This window comes from Branchiostoma lanceolatum, chromosome 5, assembly GCF_035083965.1.
Source record: "Branchiostoma lanceolatum isolate klBraLanc5 chromosome 5, klBraLanc5.hap2, whole genome shotgun sequence".
NCBI classification, from domain to species: domain Eukaryota; kingdom Metazoa; phylum Chordata; class Leptocardii; order Amphioxiformes; family Branchiostomatidae; genus Branchiostoma; species Branchiostoma lanceolatum.
In genome coordinates this window covers 16,233,807-16,249,872 of record NC_089726.1, presented here as the reverse complement: position 1 = coordinate 16,249,872, position 16,066 = coordinate 16,233,807, and the positions used below count along the sequence as shown (strand labels likewise).

The 16,066-nt window shown below is 40.1% G+C and overlaps 1 long non-coding RNA gene across 1 annotated transcript in view; it reads left to right on the top strand.

The window, feature by feature from the left end:
* The window catches only part of LOC136435455 (uncharacterized), a 242,786-nt gene that overhangs the window by 213,141 nt on the left and 13,579 nt on the right, over positions 1 to 16,066 (top strand). Inside the window, exon 10 of the long non-coding RNA XR_010755844.1 lies at positions 2,719 to 2,907. This is a non-coding gene — a long non-coding RNA (uncharacterized lncRNA). The remainder of the gene's footprint in view (positions 1 to 2,718; positions 2,908 to 16,066) is intronic.

Here is a 16,066-nt window from a genome sequence, read left to right as displayed (position 1 = left end):
CTGTTCCAAAAAATCCTACACCGAGTTGTTAGTAGTCAGATCCTTGCTTGTGGTCTTATGCATTTGTGGATGATCCTAACTGCCTCTTAAGGTCTTCCATCTACAGGTCCTTGCTAGCCTTAAGGTCCCATCATGACGAAGACGCTCACAAATGGCCTGGTAAGCTTTATGCCATGCTTACAGCACGTCGTAGGAAAAGTGCTGTGCGGATCCATTAGAAGCCACAGATGGCGGCCCTTTGCTCATGGGGGCCTTTTCATACTGCAGAATTCCGATATCTTTAGACGCCTAATGACAAGATCGCTGTAAGAGGTCCTGCAAACGGCCTCATGATGCCCGACTGAGAGCTTTAACACCCTCTCACAGCCATAGGGCATCTCCCCAATGTCACTCCATTTGTACCTCGGTCTGAACGGAAATTAGTAACAAACCATCAATTTTCGCCCATTTCTTACCGGGGCATCCCTCAACTGAACAAGGTAGGAAGTAAACGTCAAGTTTAGAGGATAGGGTCCCTCTCTGAGACAACTCCTAACCGTGATTATGAATTCCAGTCATGCATCCCTACACCTAGTAACAGTTGCGCCTGGAACATGATCCAGGGATACAAGTTTTGGTCTCCTGCCAAACTGCAGATCAGTTACTAGATTGAATAAGTTTTCATCATGGGGATGATACATGTTCTCCTGCAATTACTTGCGACCTACAGGATCAATTAGAGCGGTAAATTCTGGCTCCAATTAGAGCACCTAATCTGCCAAAGCCAAATGTAAGCAGTGGTTCAATTTCTCAGTGTCCCTTGCACTTTCCAAGGGGAAAAGTACACATAGACCTTGTGCATACTCTAGTGAATGGTGGAACAGCATCAAGCACATCAGTCTTAGGTACCCAAATCAGACAGATGAAGGTCTCCTTTTTCTCCCACAGGTGATTTTTAAGATGTAAGACCTCCTCAACATGCATAAGGTCGCCAAAGTGATCTATTCGACTATTACAGCGAGCCTTCCTGACTGAATATAAAAGTTGTATGAAAAGATTTCCCCAGTGCTGAAGTATTGTCAGACCCCAAGAAAGATTGAAGACTTCATACACCCTGCACCTGCTCCCCTTGTAGTTTGTACTATTACAGATCGAATAATAACAATGATCTAGTGGTCTTGCTTCTTGCAACTACTGTACATGTTATTTTTAAAGTTCTACCTAATGATTTTCAAAAGATTCATACAATGGAATAACACGTAGACACTTAAAGGTGATTAAATGCTAATTTCTTTGTGAATGTAGGACTAAATGTAGGTTCTAACTGGTTTGTTCCTCTTGTTTCATACTTCTGGACAAAAATGCTGAGCGAGGATTCAGCACGCTCAATGACACGAGCTTTGCACAGTCAAAATTAACATGCAACAGTGCTAGTGACATTGAATATGTAGGTCAAACAGAACATTATCGCTATCTGAACCATCAGGACGGAGCAGTAAGAGACTAGCTGCCATGATGTATGGGTTCGGCAGGATCATTAACAAGTTAACACCCCCGCCAGCAAGTGCTGATGCACTTATCAGGAGTCCTACTTTAAGTGCTTTACCTTTCAGCGATCAAACTGTACAGATAAGCCACATAAATTAGCTTAATTCGGACGGTTACGAGGCACCTCCTGGGCACGTGGACCGTCACATGATACCGACACATCAAACTTCTGGACTGACCTTGAAACTTATCCTGGCTTCTTAAAGGCAAGAGATAGTGAAAAATACGACCGACTGAAGAAGTGGGCTTTAAAAGTCTTTCTGTGCAATGTGTTATGTATGGTAGTTATGGACAGGATTTATCACTGAGTTTGCATTTGAAAGAGCCTTCTGACACTTTGACTGCCTGTGGTTATAGCCTGCTTCAGGCAAGCTGTTCTTCACCTTGAGTTCAGCAAAGAAAAACCATTTCTAGGTCTATAAACGTGCTGAAAAAAGTTCTTTGATGTACTACTAGGTCTATTTGTTAAAACAAACAAAAAAAGACTGCTTTAGACTTGCTGTTGCATTATGCATGCATGTATGCAAATACAGAGGCAAGGCTAAGAGGAGACAATATGGAGAATGCGCACACACACAAAATAAGCTCACTCCTAAAGCTGCGCTAAAAAACACACTACCAGACACACAAATACACACACACACACTCAGGCACACACATACACACATACATACATAGTACATACATACATGTATACGTAAATACATACATACATACATACATACATACAGATCTATGTTATGATAATCATCAACATTAATTTCAGCAAAAGATGATAGGGGCAAACAAGATAAGATTCAGATGAGTGGTAAAAATATCAAACCCTTGTTTTTTCTGGGTCAGTTTGTGTATCAAAAATATTTTCCTCAACTGCAATGGTATAAATTGTCTCAACAACTTATCCACGAATTTACCTAGACCTGCTGCTATTTTGTATCCAAATCACAACTCCCCTCCAACAAACAATTCTTCCTGGTCCATCCCCTAACCAAATTAAAGATTCATAACTGTAACAAAGGGTCATATTTCTTCATGGTTGATCTTTATCCAGCACATTTCCCTCCAATAGTGCCGTAAGAGAAAATGTCAGATGCCATTTCATGCTACCTTGCTTGCCACTGTGTGAAAATGGCAGTGTATATTGAAAATCACTGGACTGTGAATGTCTTCCATTGTATACTATCACCACAGCTCTCAAGAAGATAAGACAGTGTGGGTGTTTCTTGTCTGAGGATTTTACTGGGACCTCCTGACATCGCCGAAAGAAAGGACACTTTAAGTTGTGTGCGGATGTTCACTTCAGCACCAAGGAGAAAACCTACAGGTCAACCTAGGTAGATACTTGTTTAAAGCTGGACTGTTCAACTTGTAGGATTTTAGGTGAGTACAAAGACAGTGTTTTTGACTGAAAACAGTGACTAGAGTACATGCATGTCATATATGGGGACTTAGTTTTACTGATATTCATGAGAAGTTCTACCATTTGAAATTGTAGTGGTCCCTTTTTCATTGGGACAGACAAGCGTATTATGTACTCGAATAAGTTTTATGCACGCAAAAACGATCAACCCTATCCATGAATAGGATTGCTACACCTTTTCTTCAGTAGAATATTTCAGCTATACCCCAGTGAAGGCCAGTTTCCAAGAAAGAATGCTACATTCCAGGGAGGATTCAAGGCCCTGGGCTATTTTAAGTACTTCAAATTTTCTTCTACTTGTGTCCATTAAAATGTGGAGTGCTTTACATTTTTCCCTTCAGGCAACTGAAGAATGCTTTAGTATGGATGGTCATGGAGGGCCAGGTTGGGGTGTGTATGAGAGTGAAAAAGAAAATAAGCCTGCACTAAAAGTTTTGAAACTATGTCTGACATTGTTGACAGAAGTGATGCGATATGGGGGAAGGACAAAATATGTTAGGTCACCAACTGTTGACCTCAAAAATGTTATGACACTTTCAACACTTCCCCTATCCAAGAGCACCTTATATTCAATTAGAAGAGCCACAGAAAATCCTTCAACATTGTACTCATAGGCACTGAGAAGAAATGCACATCCTTGCCTGGTTCACTAGTGCCTGTCAACTCTAACATTGTCACATTATTCAGATTAAAAACATTGCTAAGTATTCACATCTACTGAACTTGCATTCATCAAAAACAACAAAAAAATATCACTATCAATTGCTCTTAAACTTTAGGAGTTTGCCAGCTAATAATTCAGAATTAATGCATGTATAAAACTTGCCAAGATAACGTGGCACCACTAATCATACACTGTTATGAATTTCTTCTTAAATCCCTTCAAGGATTTTTGAAAGTTCCCTTCCAACCTGGCTTCCTCTGGGAAATTCTGAAATAAGCCTCATCACTCCTCTGCATGACAGTTTGTGTTATTAGTTATTGCTTCGTAACCAAGGTGACTGACATGAGATGGGTTGTGTAACAGTGTTATATGAGGACATGTAAGTTTCAGTTACTGGTGGTATATTTCTACTGCTGCATTTGATTTAACATTGATATAATTTTTTTTGCCAATGGAAAGAAAAAGAAGCTTTATTTCTTAACATATCGTCTTTTGATATGTGAGCATGTTTGCTTAATAGTGTGTAAGTCTTCATTTTTACAAGTAACAGCTTCCTTTTAACAACTAAAACCTATGGGACTTTGTGACCAATGATGCTGACATTATGGGTGTAAAGGGATCCAACATAATGGTTGTGAATCATTGTCATTTACTGGGTTCTGCACCTACAGTCATAGGAATGTCCTGCAGTTACTGAGACATTGTAAATACTGTGGGAAAACATACCACTGTCGGTAAAACCTATTGCTGTCATCTACCATCTTTCATACAGTTCTTTTATCAAATTGTCCAACTGTAGGTGACATTAAAGCTTCAGTGCATTACTTTAATAGAGCCTTGGGCATGATAAAGAACCCACCACACTTACTAGTAACAGTAGGGGTCTAACCTGGTATGCACTAGTCAAAACATGACTGGCAAATGCCTTCTAAGTCTCCCTCCATTTTCATGGCATGGAATTGTACATATATGGTTTGATCATACAATAGTGAACACAATCTTAGCCAGAAACCCCTATCAAGGTTGTCACAGCCTGCGTATTATATAATAGAGAACATCACTCTACACTTCCTGCCTTGTTAGAAAACATCCTGTATGTTCTTGCAAGACTTTGGAACTCTGTCTCCATATTTCAAAACAGAGTTTATTTTCCCAAGGGTAAACAGATTATCTTTATTTATTTACTAAACTCAAACTTAAACTTGCAGCAATACTTTACATTGAGTGACTTAAGCAGCTACCATCACATGCATATTGAATCACGTGAATGATAAAGTTGTGTCAGAAGGGTTTTGAAAAATGGGAGAGGAGTATGAGGTCAGAAACGTTTAGATAGTTAAAGAACTTGAGCACTCCACCAGTCAAGATCTAAAAATGATGCTGATTGTCAACTTGAATAACGGCTAGACCTAGACTAGACCTATCTGACACTGAAAGCTATAAGAGAAGGATTTTCAAAGTTTACATGTCTAAGAAATTTAGCTGTTGGCTGTATCCTGACAGAGGACAAAGGCCAGGCAGGCAGTGTTTGTGTAGAGTAAATCTTCTCCTTCTTACATGATTCAAAGAACCAAAACATGATAGCCAACACTTGCATGATGGAATTACATATTCTATATGTGTTTACAATTTTTGATGATGGGGAAAGACAAGCTTTTCTATGTAACTGTTTTTTTTTTCTTTCTGCAATGAAACAGCTTCTAAATGTATGTAACCTATCTTACCTGAAAGGAACTGTTACCTGAACTATGCTATACTCTTAAGTGATTAGCACAAAGTAAATTGGGTTATCATCTTAAACTCAATGACCTTCCTGCCAAGTCACCTAAGCAATATTTAACGGAGGTACATGTATGAGATCTTTGAACTGTTGTTCATACAGAAGTACACTTTCCTTGTCACACATGTCATCAAGGTAACAAATGTCTACCATAATGTGTGCAAAGTTAAAGCTTGGGCTCCTTCAGAGATAACCTTTAGAAGACAGCCATGGCAAAGGTGGAAGGTCGGCAATCCTTACCCCAGGAATAAGGAATAATGTCATTTAGGGAATGAACACTGCTATAAGAAGCTTATAGCATTAACCCAAGGAAATGAGCATCAGCGATAGCTGTTGGCACTAACCGATGCAGCAGGGTGCATCGTTGTGTCGGGATCTCTGGGTCTATAATGGAGGTAATCCTCCTTATCATCCACATCCAGAAACCTGCTAGAGAAGCTTCCCGTCAGCTTATCTCCGAAACATCCACAGATCTCCGCAGCGAGCTGGCATTTTCTATTCAAGCTGCAGTCAGTTTGGCCTGTTAATGAAGAAAGCTGTCGTCCGTGTTTGATTTGTTTGTCGGTTCTTGCAGTGATGATGACACCTGTTGTGATTAGGTGGGATCATAGTGAGATGCTGACGACTTCTATGACAGAGTTATCCATTACTTGAAAGTGGAACAGAGCACATGCAGTTGTGTATAATGGTCAGTGTAAGGAAAATATTGTGAGAGAGTTTAATAGTCTTTTTGAACAGTTTGGTCATTCTTTAAAATCTATGCAGGTTTCCCTTTGTCATCTGATCATTTGTGAATGTACTTTCTCTATGTGTTTATTTGATTGGTACTAAGCAAACAAATAAACAAGCAAACAAACAAACAGAAAAGTAGGGTAGCTAATGGCATGCAAATGTTACAAATTGAAATGCATGTACAGCACGGCATTATAAAATCCTTCTAAAAGAATATGAATTTTTCCGCAGAATACATTGTTATCATTTGTGATTCAGATTTGAGGGCCAAGGGCATTATGGCAGCTGGTATTTGGAGAGATTTTCCAGGTGCTTAAGCATGTAATGCACTTAAGGGATATGTTACCTGTACTCCCCTGCTGAACACACACCTGTCAGGCAGCCATGGGATGTGCTTGCCTCAGTCTGGGTCATCAGTTATATATAGTTATGATTCAGACAGTGATATTACAATCAATGAGCCAAAACTGACTCAGAATGGCGTACACATGGTCAGAACATATTAACATCACATTGTATTTTTATTATTTCATTATTTTCTTTTCCATTAAGATTCAGTCAGTAATATTTGAGAAAGGGTATTATTCTCCTCTATCTGTAATGCAGTGTATATGTGGAACATGTCATTTCTAGGGGGTTGACAAATTATTTGTTGACCCCCTTTTTTGCCACTCTGTATTGTCTGGACATGGCATTGTATCCTCTACTTCTTTCCCTCCCTTTTCAACCCCGTTTTGAAAATGGTATAGCCCTACAGGCTTATACTTCAATTTTGAACTCATAAACCCAAGAGACTAGAAACAGTGTATCATTCCCAAGCTGCCCAGTGTTTAGATAGGTTTCTCCAGGTGATTAGGCAAGGTAATCCATGTGGTGAGGGTGTTTTCATAGGCATGGGTAGAGATTCAAGGCCATGTGTGGTCTTTAGGGAAATGCACCATGCAGAAAAGAGCAATATCTACAATTCTAACAACAGTTGATATCCTATTTTCTTTGTCTGGAACACCTGGCAAGAATATCTAGTAACTAGAACTGTGCGAGAAATAGAATGTGTTTCAGTATCTGACTAAAATGAGGTTGTCGTGAGATTTCTGATCTTGTCATGAATTATAGATAGGCGATATCTTAGCATGCATGGACAGTACAATATAACAGTGGCACTAAAATGATGAAAGATATCCTTATCTAGCAGGACGGTGTTCCCACTGTATGGTTGAAGTGAGAAATATCTGATGTGTTTGGGTCTGATCATGATTTTGATAGATATCACATAATGCATGATTGAAACATATGTTTGGAATGAAAGCTATCACAGTTTACTGTAGCTTGTCTGTCTTTGACTACCCAATAAAAACTGTCCATAATCCTGTAAAATCTGAAGAAACAAGCTTTTGTGTATCTTACCATTGCACTGCATTTGCAACTCATGATGTACAAAAAATTATTTTGCATTTTATGTGATTTCAATCTTTCGATAGATCCTCTAATATGCATGTTTATGGAAACATACAGTTCATTTATGTCAAGAGAGAGGAACGCTGTCAGACTGTAAGGAAATATTGACTGCTCTTCCATTGTTCTGTGTGTTTACAAGTCTAGTCCTTGCCCTTTATGTTTCCTACTTCCACCTGACAAGTGACCCTTTCACCACACTACCTGGGCAGAGCTTAGACACCTGTGGTGGAATAAAGAGAAAGGTGTTTTCTCAGAAACTTGAGATGGCTTCCCAGACAGATCCCTCTAACTCACTTATATTACTTCATTATCTGTGAATAGTACTGGAATGTCTGAACCCTCAGACAATCAATGCTATTGTTAATAGCTGTCCATGACAAAATCAAGGGACAAGGCTATTACGTAAGTTATCGTTGTGTAAATAAACAACAACATAATGTGGTCCCTCTGCATGACGAAACCTGCAAATTTTAGAAAAGACATGTTAAGTGATACAGTTATCGACAAGAAACATTTTGTAAATTCACTGACCTACTATTTAAAAGTAGTCATCACCTGATATAATTTTGCTTGGCTTCACAATCAAAGTACAGTATTCTATTGGATAAAGTACCAGCCTACTGGGCTATAATAGGGGTTGTTAGTATCATCTTTCAGTTATGTGTGACATTGAACTTTGTGTTGCATCAAAAACTGTTTGGGACAAAGTGAGTGTCCAGTTCCAAGACACTGACGGTGGTAAATGGACATTCATAAGTAGGAAAAAAAAATCATATTCTGAAAACCCCATTCAAACCCTCCACTTTTAAAAAATCCTTCACCGCAGCTGACTCGGCACTTTCATCTTCCCGACAGGTGGTCATGTGGATTAACAGGTACCAAAGCAAACGAAAACATACCATTCACTGTTTGCCACCGCGCGAATTACTTTCGCAAACTCAATCTGCAAAGGAAAATCTACTCAACCCATTCCCCGGTAACAGAAGGCAGTGTGTATGCTTCCATTTAATCACGCTTAGTCGTACGGCAATCTCTCGCTCTTATTATTGACGTTGAGTCGTAATTACGTTTCCACGTTTATCCGCACTACAAATTGCCATTGGAGCGATGGAAATTAAATGCGTAATGAAGTGCCTTGAAAAATGCCAAGATCAAAATTGGATTGAGATTAATCTGATTTTACAGTAAAACAGGTGTTGTTGTCTTTCCTAGTTGTCCATGAAATTGAATCAGGGGTCCCTGGGACATTAAAGTGAAGCTGAATACCCCATGATACATACATGTACGGAAAATTTGCTGTATCCCAAAATAGCACTGTACAATGCTTCTGAAACTTTTACCTTGGCTCAATCATACTAGCGGTTATGAAGTTGCGGCAATGAATTATCAGGCATGAAACTACGTCATTGATCTGTAACTTTTCCTCCCCTAGCTGATTGCTACTTTCCACCACACAATGAGGTGAATGCCCAGAGCCATTTCCCTTCCGAAAATTGCTCATTTCATTGATTCCCTTCGCATTCTCAGAACGATAGTATACCTCTGATCACTTCTGTTATAGCTGTTCCGCCCCAATAAGGGAGGTAATGACCTTGGAAGACCTTCTCCTGAAATCAAGGGCACATGGATATGTGAGCATGAAGGTGGTTCAACTGTAGTCTCTGCCAGACTGACTACGCCAGCTATAGGGAGAATATTTGCCAGGAAATTTCGGCCACCAGAAGGTTTCCATTTGCAAGCGGGGAAATATATGCCTTTATTAATATCGTGGACTGACTCTACTGGCCAATTATTCCTCTTTCTGTGCCAAATTCTACGATCCATATACACATAGCTTAGGCCTGGTGGAGGCTAGTTCAACTGCACAAACAATTTCAAACATTGTAGCGTGTCACTCTCTGCGTTTTGTCTGGAATATTTGTTGCTTTTGCATACTAAGGTGTTTTAACAATGCAGGGACAATGTTGTCTTTTGTTCCGATAAAATATTGCGCTTTTTCTTTCATTACTAACATCTTACACGTGGAACTCTTATTGAACCTTGGGGGACGTTGAATAAAGAAATGATGTAATCTATTGACCATATAAATCCTTTTGTGGTATAAATTTTCCATGAGCATTTATAAACGTGTTCTATGAAAACATTTGTTTTGTGTTGAATTGTTGTGATTTACATGACAAAGAACAAAAGTTATGGTTAATCTGGAGGGTGAGGGCATTGAACAAATATTGCTTTAATTTACCACACAATAAATCTTTTCGTGATTGTGAAAAGTAAGTTTTCCACAAACATTTACGGACATGCCCATAAAAGCATACATTTTGTCTTGAATGATCACAATTTATATGTTAAAAGAATTCCGAAAAAAGAAAACTGTAATTCACTTTATCTTCCCGGTAGCAAAATTTCATGTTGTAAGGTTAATTCACATTTTCGCTGAACTTTAACTTCACGGTGGCGGCAAGTGATTTACAGAACGGATGTGTGAAGGAAGCATAAATGATTACGGCAGTTTCTTTCACTGTGATGATAAGTTCATGGTACAGAGGTGACCGTGTAAACAGTGAACTTAAAGGTACAGTGAAAGAAACAAGAATTACAGTATCTGCTGGTAGTATTGAAGAAAGTATTGCCGTAATGTTCTGCACTATAAATCTTGTTGTGATCGTGTAAAAGTAAGTTTTCTACAAATATTTACAGACATGACTGTAAAAACATATTTTGTCTTGAAGTCCAGTGATTTATATGGCAGAGAAGGCAAAGATGTACTTAAAGTGATGTTGAACAATGGGTCTGTTCTGTGCAGACTGTTAGAACACCTGCGTTCATTATGTGGTGTATGACACCTAATCCACCTTGCCGTCTGTAGGGCATGCCTACATGGAACCCAGCCCTGAGCAAAAGCTGTATAATTGGATTTTGTTATTAGACACACCTATATTTCTCTCCAACACCTGCATGAGGATGGTGGGGTGTGAAAACTGGCAACGTGCCATCTCGTAGATTATCTGAGCTGTACTCTTTACCTTGTTTCCCAGGCTTGTAGCTCACGCCCCGCAAGTGATCTGGAACAGGTCTTTTGACTAAGATCCGATTCACACAGGGAAATTGTCTGGATGTACGATGACGTACGTCGTTGGCGTGCGGCGCCTTTTTTCCTGGGTGTGAATCGGCCCCGGGTGTCGTAGGACTGGCATTTTTATGGCCCTTACGACTTTGTCGTACCAAGGAGGTTGGTCGTACGTTCACCTTGGAGGTAACGTCGTACGTCCTGAAAATTTTCCCAGTGTGAATCGTCTAAGCCAGTACATATTATTCTCTTGCCTATTAACACCTTGGGAAAAGTGCTTATGTTTTTACCCTAGTTCGTTTAATGGGTTTTCATGATTTTTGTGGGCAGGCGACCTTGACCTTAAGAAGTAATTATAATGATTGAGATTTGTATAGATGATCTGAATGAAGGATCTCAGGAATTGTTTCAGGATTATTAGCCATTGTGAGATGGGACTGCATAAAAAAATAATAATAAATCCGACACACTAAATGCTTTGTATACATCAAAAGTCTGACATCTGCCTTCCAGTGCTTGCTCTACTACATGTACTATCATAATAATGATTTTTTTTTAAACAACTTACCAGAATAAGGCAGTCCTATATAATGTCCTTGCTCAAATGTTGTCAGAAACAGATAGTCAGAAGCAGAACTGACCTGTAGGAATTGAACATCTGATGCTAATTTCCTCTGCCTTCTGCAAGGAGTATGAGTCAATGGTTAATGAGGGACATTAAGAGAAACAATTGAATCATGACTGAGGTAAATGACTGTCTAGTTTCTCCATGATGGTAAGTAAAAGAAGAAGCACAACTAACAAGATTACCCACTTTCTTATAGTTTTTCAACGAAAAACTTTCTAGATTTAAAAAAAATAGACTGGAACATTTAAGTCATTTCTTAGGTGGACAGACTACTAAACTTTGCATGCAACTGACTGAATTCTCCGTAAAACACTGCACACTGTATGCTACAGCTGCACATGCTTAGTTCCTACTCTCCAAGCAGAGTGACTGTCTGTAGGAATCATCTAGTCTGTTTGGTTTACAGAGTTAACAACAGGGTGATAATCATAGCTAATTATCACCCACAGTCAGTTGATTATCACCCACAGTTGTTTGAAGTACCTGGCAGTTGTAAACTGTGGCTAGTTTGTGGACCCCTGACAGTTTTATTGACATCTTGCACAAACAAGTTGACTTTGTCCCCTTCAGGGGATGTTTATTTTACCTGCTTCTGATTCTCAAAGATTAAATGGATTGTCAGCAATTCTGTTCACCACAAATGTGCCTTCATGAATATTCCAGTGAAAACAAGTATTAAAGTCAGTCAGCTGTGTTGCTTTATATTTGCTTGCATTGCCCTTGAACAATAGTATTGTATGCACTTGTACCACCTTGGAAAGTTGTTCAATTCTTGTAGACTTTCTAATCTAATGTTGAGAAACAGGAATCATAATTTGGTCCATATGCTGTTATTAAAAAATTGATATGGCATATGTTGACAACGTTGACGTTTTGTTGAACGAAAAAGTCTGCCACATAGCCACTGTGCATCTATGAATATAAACCAAAGGAGAGTCTAAGGGTTGAGAAAAAACAGGTAAAGCATCACTCCACTGTAGCAAATATTGCTTTTACATAAAAAAATCATAACCTTCAGTTATTTTAAAAAAGATGGCATTGCCAAAACAACAAAAACACTGTATGTCCCGTAACCCCCTTTTTACACCCTATGTTGACTTGTGCATCACCCCTGCTTGGATGCAACTGACCGCATCCCTAGCTAATATATGTCTCCCCGTAGGATCTGTTATCTCTCCACTACCAGTCATCCACCATCTACCTCTGGGACTGAGCCAGGACTCCACATAAAAATCGATAGAATAATTGCTAACCCTCGACTCATGTTACCTGACAATGTTGTTGCCCTCTGGTCGGCTTACCCGATTCTCAAACATATCCCAATTTTACCTGAAGTCCTCCTCTCTGAAATAACGTTGAGATAGAAAGCTTGATTGTGTTCCAAAAACAGGAAATGAGATTTCCCTTTGGCTTTGTATTTTCACCTCTGCTTGAAAGGTTCCCAGCTATATGGACCGTAAAATATTATGTATCCTACATCAGAGCTATAGCAGTTGTTCCAGTGAAATCCATCTTGTCACAAAATCAATTAAATCGACATTTTTGAATCAATTTGCACAACATTTCATCTTAGTTGTTGTATTGGAGACTTCCAATTTGGTTAGTCCACCAGTGGTGAAGGTTTTGTAGAATTTACATTTTAACGCCCCAAAAATTTTATGATGATTACTGGTAATCAGAATATCCCTCACCAGAATATCCCTCACTTTTTTGTCCTTCTAGATTGCCGTAGAGGTCATGCGACATCAGTACTTAGACATGGTGGCTTTAGTCTTGATAAGAAATTCAACAGATAAGCAAAGAACTTTTCTACAAAAGTACACTTTGTTTTAGTATCGTGGTCTCTCTTTTCCTAAATCTCATTAGATTCATCTAGATATCATCACTGGGACAGAAAACGGTGTTAACTGTGTTTCAATTTTTCATTTGCTCCATTGGGCAGCCATTTTCTCTCCTTGGCGATTTGGTAATACCTCTCTGGTATCAGTGATAAGGTAAGAATAGATAGGTCTACTTTGCAATGGAAATCTGGCATCTTCTTGTGTCTAACTGATGGACCAGGACTTTCCACCCAGAAATCAATACCACGGCCAGCAATTGAGGAGAATCTAATTTTGTGTGCAATCAATTTACCATGAAATAACCTCCTTTTCTGTGCTCCTTATACACCTGGTAATTAAATCAAGCTGATTGTAGCAACTTCTCACACCCTGAAAAGCATCACTAGCAGCTTTACACTCTTAGTTCTTTTCAGTCCAGTAAATTAAATTCGCAGAGGTTTTCTCATTCTGATGGTCCTCAATGATTATAGGGAGGATGTTTCAGGGATGGCTATTGACATTCTGATAGGGTAAATCCCGCAGAATTAAGAACGGTGCGAGGTAGAGATAGCCCACAAAGATAGGCCTACTTGTAAGTTGTGAGAATCGATATTTGTTGCTTGTAGCGCCGCATGTGTCGGTCAGCTGCGGATGTTATTCAGGATGTGAGTTGCATGTGGGAGTGACGTTTAACATTCCTTGATCAGGCAGGGTCAGGAGACCTACCAATGCCCTGTAGCTGGTTTTCCCTTCTTGCCGCCCCCCTCCTCTCAACATGGGCGGTTTGTGTAGAGCGATGAGCAAACTCATCAACCGCCATGGAGAGAAATCGCACTGCTCAGGGAATGCCATTGATCGCTGACAATGTTGGATGAAAAATTCTGTGCCCCGACCCCGATGCCATCTGTCTAAACATCCATCAAAAACAGTATAAAATCAAGCCAAGAGGCTGTTTTGTTGGAACAATAAAGAAATGGAAGAAAAGAGCATTCTTTGCTCCTGGAGAGATACGCTTTGTTCTTTTCTTTGTGCCCCGCTGGCAGAATGTCATTGATACGTATTCAGATGCCAATTGTTGTTCTCCATGCTCTGATGCAGCCAACACACAGCATCGCATGTTTGATGTGCATTGAATTTGAAAAGTAGGCTGCAAACCCCCTTTTTTGTGAGGGGGCGGAAGTACTCCTTCCATCTGTTCCTCACTGCGGCCTCACACCTAACTCTGGGCCGGGCACTGTTTGTTAGACGGGCTGCGCTGGGCATATTTGTGAAGAGGTGCAACATGGCAAGGACAAACATATCTCCTCTCTGGGTAAATTTACTAATATGGCTTTAGGTATAATCAGCTGTGTGAGGGCTGCCCCGACACAGACCTGTAGGATTTGGGTCACAGCGAGAGGATCCCAACGTTTACTTTTCCGCCAAATCAAATGTCGAAACCGACATTTTTCTCGCGTTATTGATACGAGGTCGGCTGTCCCCTCCCCATATTTCAATGTGGGGCTGATTGCGTGTCCTGGGTACCCTTGTATCTTGGGCGGAAAGTCAGCCAATGTGACTGTGGCTTTTCCGCCTTTGCCTCCATCCATCATGTAAAGGTTGCCGTCAATTACAGTCTCACCAGCCGCACACATCAAGCCGCGCTGACAGCTACGGATGATTTATCGCTCCTCGCAGCAGTGCCTCTCTGTACTTCTGGCTCTTGCTGTGTCCCTCCTTTTGTTGTCGACTTGTACCGTAGAAATGTTAGCCAGTTGCGAAGGTTACATTTTCTCCAGATTGTTTGTTCCCTTGCCAGTAGCAAACTACAGATGAATCTCAATGACCGCATGGCTGTCCCAAACTGAAATCAGATGCAAGACGTACACATATCAACTTCGCATTACCTGGACTTGGAAAATGAAAGATGACCTTCTTGTCATTGGTGCATGGCCTAATCCTTTTTCAGTTGCTACTGAAGAAGAAAGTACATCCATTTATCCATTATCCTACAGCAGAAGATGTCAGCACTCTAAAGGTTTCCAAGAGGTCTAGACTTGGGTGATCTGGGTGGGACATTTTCCGACTGATCCCTGTCATGGGCATGATGTATTCTCTTTACATAACAAACTTAATTCCCTCTCTACATCATGTATGCTGAACTCTTGACAATGGAGCCCACAAAGTTCTCAGGCCTAAGCTGGCAGTTTGTTATCTCGTTAAATGTTACTTCTTTTACAGGCCTCTTTTTTTGCGCAGGCATGGGCATGAAATTTGCTTTATTCGGGGCGGTAGACATCTCATTTGTTGCATCTTTCTTTACTTTATTGGTTGGGCTGACATGCAGCCAAGGCTGCCCAACTAGCCTGAGGCTAGGGTTATTTTGGCCAACGGCCAGGGCAAGGCCAAATTAAAGGCCTTCACTTCTCGCAACGGTTCTGAACTTGTAGCTTTGAACCATTGCAGACCGGTCTCTGCTCCTTGAGTTGCCACCGATGTGATTTTAAAGATATGATAAAGGTGTGACTCTCCTCAAAGACAGGACCAACAGCATAGAATGTGGCTGCAACCCCTACCAGTGTGGAAATCAGGGTCTACAACACTGATGGCTGGACCAAGATCCAAACCCCCGACCTTGTGGTCTAGAAATGGTATTGCTAACCACAAGACCACAGCTCACTATGATTGACTCATCTACCATGTAGTCATTGTACATGCTGTAGATATCTCATTAAAGGGACTGGTCAGTTGTCTTATTCTTAAATCTCAAATGATCAGAAATGAGTCATCTTCTTTCTCCAGATGAAAGAAATTAATAAATCCTATTGAACCTTCATTTAATGCAGGTGCTGACACTCACGGTATGGCTGCTAAAGCAGGACTCCAGATAAATTGAATTTTACACTTTAAAAACATCACTACGGAGTTAAATATCACACCTAATATCTCACATCCCAATCTACAGGTTTATCGGTTTTGAATAATAAACAG